Below are 6,097 nucleotides of genomic sequence, written 5' to 3' on the forward strand. Positions count from 1 at the left end.
TCTAATTTGTGTTCATTTCCTTTATGAGTGATGTTTACTTATCTTACCTCTGCTGGTATAACATACTTGTACTTTTTTTTTGTCTAAGGTCAATAATTCACGAAAAATAAGAGTGTGTAACTTCAAATTCGATTATAATATAAGTGTCATTTTAGCTATTTTTCTTATATAAATTTCATTTTCTCAACTGAAGACTGAAAGTAACAAGTTGTTGAAATCTAGATTAATTTTTTTAGAAAAGTGCTCGATATCTCACAATATCTGTGTTGAAGTTTGACAGAAAAAGTATTTGAAGTTAATTATTGAATTGAAAGAAACATAACGTGAAAGTTGAAGTTGTACTTGGGATATGAACATTATTAGAAAACAAAGTACATGAAACTTGAATATTTGTGAGTGGATACCAAAATTTCAATTTGAAATGCACCTTCAATCAAGTATTTCGATTTCTTTTACTTGCTCTGTTTCAATTTAGTTGTCTTATTTTTAATTATTATAAAGTTTAAAAAAGTAAAAAAGATTTTTAAATAATATAGTCTTAATTTAAAGATATGTCAAATATATCAATTTTATAGTCTTAAACGGTTGAACATATCGAAAAAGTTAAAATTAAAAAATTACTACTCCCTCTGTCCAACAAAAGTTGTCCACTATTGACTTAGCACACCCCTTAAGAAAACAATAAATAATATGGGTAATGTTATTATATTATCTTTTGACTTTATTAAACTTTATGCATTGAGAAATGTGTTTAATGATAAATTGTATTTAATAACAAGGATAAAATAGACACAAAATATAAATTATCTCTTGATTTTCTAAATGGAACAAGTATTGTTAAACAATTATTTCTAGTATAGTGAACAACTATTATTGAACGGAGAAAGTAAATAATAAAAAAGACATTCTTTCTCAATGTTTTAGATTTGTACCTTTTGGACTCAATGAGACTGTCCATCACCATTTTCGAGGTAGGTGAAACCTTGTAACAGGTCAGTACTCCTGTGTCGATCTTTACTTATCCATTATATTAAAAATGATTGTTCAATATTATTTGTTAGTTTAAAAAATTAAGAGATAATTTATATTTTTGTATCTATTTTATCCATGATATTAAATATTATTGTATTCAATATCTAATACATTTTTCAAATCATTAATAAGTATATTTAAAGAGAAATATAGTAATATTACCCCTATTATTTATTATTTTTAAGGTGTGTGTCACGTAAATAGTGAGCAATTATTGTTGGACATAAGAAGTACAATGGAAAGAAAAAGAAAGAATTATGATACGCAACAAATATAGCTCAGTATTGATTTGAAATAGTTTTAAAAATATTTTTAACAAAATAGTCATGTGTATGTAATGTATTGATATGTATATACAATATATCAATATTGTATAAAAATAATATATATTTGTATATAGATAATGTATAACTATATATCATAAATGTATATGCATTGTTGATACAATAAAATATACATTGCATACAATAAAGTATACACTACATACCAATTTTTTCCAATCTCAACCAACTCAGATCTTGTCTAAACAATCCTAAATTATAGATATAAACTCCTCTTGATGTTTTGAGTTTTTTGATATGTTATTCACTCGAAACGATTTATATTACGATATGTCAATTTTAAAAGTCGAACTTTCTAACATATAAGAAGAAGAAGAAAAAGGAGAATGAGGGAAACAACGAAGAAATAAGGAAGAATTAGAAGGAAGGAAGGAATAAAGGAAGAAAGCGCGAATTGTACTTCACTTGCAATTGAGAGATGCCAAATGACCATTTATGTGAAAAAAATAATTAAATTAATTTGAATAAAAATTTATATTTAGCTCAAGTGTTTATATCCAATTAATTTTACAAAGATTTATTAATCCTAGTTAATTAAAAATTGATATAGGAATACAATTAAGTAATAGTTGAAGGTAATATGAGACCAAAAAAATGCATTTATTACAACAAACATAGACAATACTAGTTATATCTTGTACATGCCGATAATAAGTTTATAAACTTTCTCTATTATTGATAACAAAGGGGAGAATTACTGCGCTTATACATATAGAAACATTTCTTCTAGCTTTCACATTGTTATCGTTCGCTCAGCTCTGACTTCAACAATGATTGATTGATAATTTAAAATTTATGGAATAATTTTTAATGAAATTTGACATGGACTTGTTCCTTCCGAACAAACACTTTCTTTCTCCAATTATTTTTTTTATAGATAAAAAAAGGGTAAAATATTCACTACCAAAAAAGCGTAGATAAATATCTTTTTTCAATCATCACAATTCCATACAACCTAGATTTGATCTCCATATTAATTTTTAATGCTAATGAAGTTCTTTAATTATCATGTCTAGAAATTAACACATCAACAATTATATAATCACAATAATCTTCTTATGAAAAAAATGGTATAATTGGCAAGGATCTAACAAGTGATACCAAACATGAACAAAATAAATATTTTTTTTCAATTCCACACCATTTTATGTAACATGGACTCGATCGCTTACTATATATATATTGATTATTGCTGGTAAGTTTTTTATTATTTCGGTACTATCTTTTTATTTTTTTACTTTACATTTGCTTCAAAACAAAATGACTTTACTTTTCTTATATATGTTTTGACTCTTAGATGTTGATTCTTTATCATAATTTTTAGGGAAACTTACGCGGAAAAGCAAACATACACCAGTTAATTAGCTAACATAGCTATAGTTTGAATTAATTGTGGCTCACAACTTAATTTTAGCTTTAATTATGTCACTTGTCCTCTTTTATACATATACAAATACAAATTATACACACACACACATATATATATATATATATGACATATATACAAATACAATTAGCCTCTCTCCACCCTTTGACCTTTCTCGCTCGCCTCTCTCCTCTCTCTCCCAATCTTGCTCGTCTCTCCCCACCCTCCCAATCTCTCTAGCCAGATATACAAATTCATATGTATATCTATTATATATATACAATTATCTGACAGATATACATATACAGTTCGCCTCTCTCCATTCTCTGCCCTCTCTCGCTCGCCTCTCTCCTCCCTCTCCCAATCTCGCTCGCCAAATATACAAATACATATGTATATTAGTTATATATATATACACAATTATTTGACAGATATACATGTACAATTCGACAAATATACATATACAATTCGCCTCTCTCCACTCTCTGCCCTCTCTCGTTCACCTCTCTCCTCCCTCTCCCAATCTCGCCCTCCATTCTCCTCCTTATAAGATCTATATAGCTATGAATCGTAATTAACAAACTATAGCTATGAAGCGTAATTAATCTATTTTCGAGTGGCTATATGTGAAAGTTCCCCTAACTTTTTACACCATTTTTTTAATATAATCATACGGCTTAACTTAATCTATACAAAAGAAATTTTGACATTGATTTGTGTAAGGTCAAAGAGTCTGCATTCGGAACATTTATCATCAATTAACGAGCTATGATGGATCTTTTCTTATAATTATTAACTTCCTTGTTCGCTCTTATTAGAATACAAATAACTTTGTTAGTTTTAAGTGAAACATTTTAGCGGGGAAAGAGGTATAAGTATCATCGTTACTCTTGAATGAAAAGGCGAATGTCTTTTCAACGTCATATGTGGTACACGTGGTGAGATTGTATTGAATATGATGTCATCATCGATTATCGAGATGATGATAACCCTTTCAGCAATTTCCTCACTATATCCATACTTAGCAATCCTCTTGACTGCGCTCTGGAAAATTGTGGACAAATTTTGGGTTAAAAGCTCTAGAAGTTGATAAGTTATATTATAATTAGCTAGTGCTAAGATATACTACTTAAAGCAGGAGAGTTTGAGTTTTGGGCCATTGGTAGGCCATTTACATAATTGTTACAAAGATTCAGTTTCCTTGAGTACATAGTTCCTGAAATGCTTGCCCCTACTACTCCATTTACAAACAATGGAGGAGCTATCAAAAAGGTTGGTTTTTCAAAAGTTTTGCAATTGAGGCCTTCTTTGCTAAGCATGTCCGCCACCTTGTTCTGCTCCATGAAGATGCGTGTTGGCATCGCTGCTTCCAGCTTCTCCTTCAATGACCTGCATTCAAAGATTAAATTAGTGTAAGAGTGATTGTCATGTTCCAGTAAATTGATCATTTTCGAGGAGTCTGTTGATATCTAGGGAATGAAGTTTATATTCCACGGCAATAAGAAGTCCTCGTAGTAACACCCCAGAAATTTTTTGAGCTAAGACTCGAACCATCATTCGTAGTGAGTAAGTTTTTACCAAGGAATTTAATTTTTCGTGAGTGTTAAGGTCACTAGATGTAGCACCTTGAGTTCCAAGAAGAACTAAAGAGAAAAGCATTCAAGTCATTCCTAAGTTTTTCTTAAGTTTTGGGTCAACTTCAAATGATCATAACTCTTAGTACAAGACGAGTTAGGTGAGCTACAAGATAGAAAATTAAAGCCCTTCGATTCCTCTTTCCAACGCCACTGAGTTTGCTAAATTCTGAGCTCTGAGTAAAAAGTTATGAATGATTTACTGTCGCGCAAACCTGGCAGCGGATCTGCGATAGCTCCGCGACGCGGAGCCAACACGGAACTCACTGCCTGGTGAAAGATCTTTCCGACTCTCAGCTCGTTTTAATTATTTCTTTAGGGGTATTTTAGTCCTAAAAACCCTTAGGATGTCATCTAAATTGCCCTAAACATGTAGAAAATCAGTTTTCTTAAATCTAAACCCTCTCATTCACTCCAAAGATTCTGCGCTCAAGAAATTCAAGAAACGCTAAGGCTAGGGTTCATCTTTCAAAGGTTTTCCTTCAAGTGCTGCAAGAATATGGTTCTTTCAGGTATGTAAGCTTCCATAGTGTTGGGTTTGTTCACTCACACACCAATCATGTAAATTTCAGCGTTAAGTTCGTTCTAGAAAGTTGAAAATCTGATGTTATTGATATGTGTTCTTGAATTTGCTTTTATTCTTGAATTGGGCTGAGATTTAGGAGTTCTTGAGATTATTGTTTTGATTTATAGAGTAGTTTTGAGTTAGATTCTTGTGTACATGTGATGGTTATCTGAATCTAAAGAAAAGTTGAGAAAAAGAACCGAGTTTAGGTGGATTGGGGTTAGAAAATGAAGAAGGAAAAAGTCGGGCAAATCTGGCACGTGGCTCCGCGTCGCGGACCTTCCTCCCCATTTCATAAAGTTGTCCTCGCGTCGCGGAGAGGTCACAGACCTCTCTGCCTCAAAAGTTATTTCGCGACCAATTATTTTAATGCGTCTCCGCTTCGCGGACTAACTTCCAAGCAGTGAATTTTTTTATCTTTTCTCATGTTTAGCTATCTAAAATCAATCCTAAACATCATAAGATCTTTCCTATCACAAGTCACAACCTTGAATCCATAATTCAAGTTCAAGGTAGAGTTAAGAGTTTAAGAGTTAAGTTTTTTGAGAATTCTTTCGAACATTCTAAGAAAGTCCTTTAAGTCCTTTTTGAGGAGTCTTCTACAAATTCTAATAACTTGTTTCAAGACTCAAGCAAGTGAGTATGAGAGTGAGAATAATGTATTCATGAGTCTACCTTGTCATCATGAGATCTTTCTTATCATGAACCATAACTCTTGAATTCATAATTCACATTCAAGAGAGAGTTAAGAGTAGAGTTCAAGAAAGCATTTAAGTTTAATTGTGAATCCTTTGAGATCAACTATCAATTTGAACTAAGTTTTGAGGAAGTAAGTCAGAGAATAAGAAGAGTCGTATACATGAGTTCCATATAGTTATGTAGACCATCGAGATGAGTTGTTTCATGCCCATAATTTCGCATGAACTCATAAGTTGAGCATCTTTCAAAAAAGTGGTATCTTCAAATTCTAAGCCTTTAAGTGTTGAGTTCCTTATCCCTTTTAAAAAGTATCTTTGAGTCCTTGAGTTGAATATTTCATGCTCATTATTCCACATGAACCTTCTGAGTTGAGAATTCTTGAAGTGAGTAGTATCATTGAAGTTCTTGAGTTCCAAGTATTGAGTTCTATCTATGGTTATTGAAAACCTTGTATTGAGTC

Source organism: Solanum tuberosum, unplaced genomic scaffold, assembly GCF_000226075.1.
Source record: "Solanum tuberosum cultivar DM 1-3 516 R44 unplaced genomic scaffold, SolTub_3.0 scf00263, whole genome shotgun sequence".
NCBI classification, from domain to species: Eukaryota; Viridiplantae; Streptophyta; class Magnoliopsida; order Solanales; family Solanaceae; genus Solanum; species Solanum tuberosum.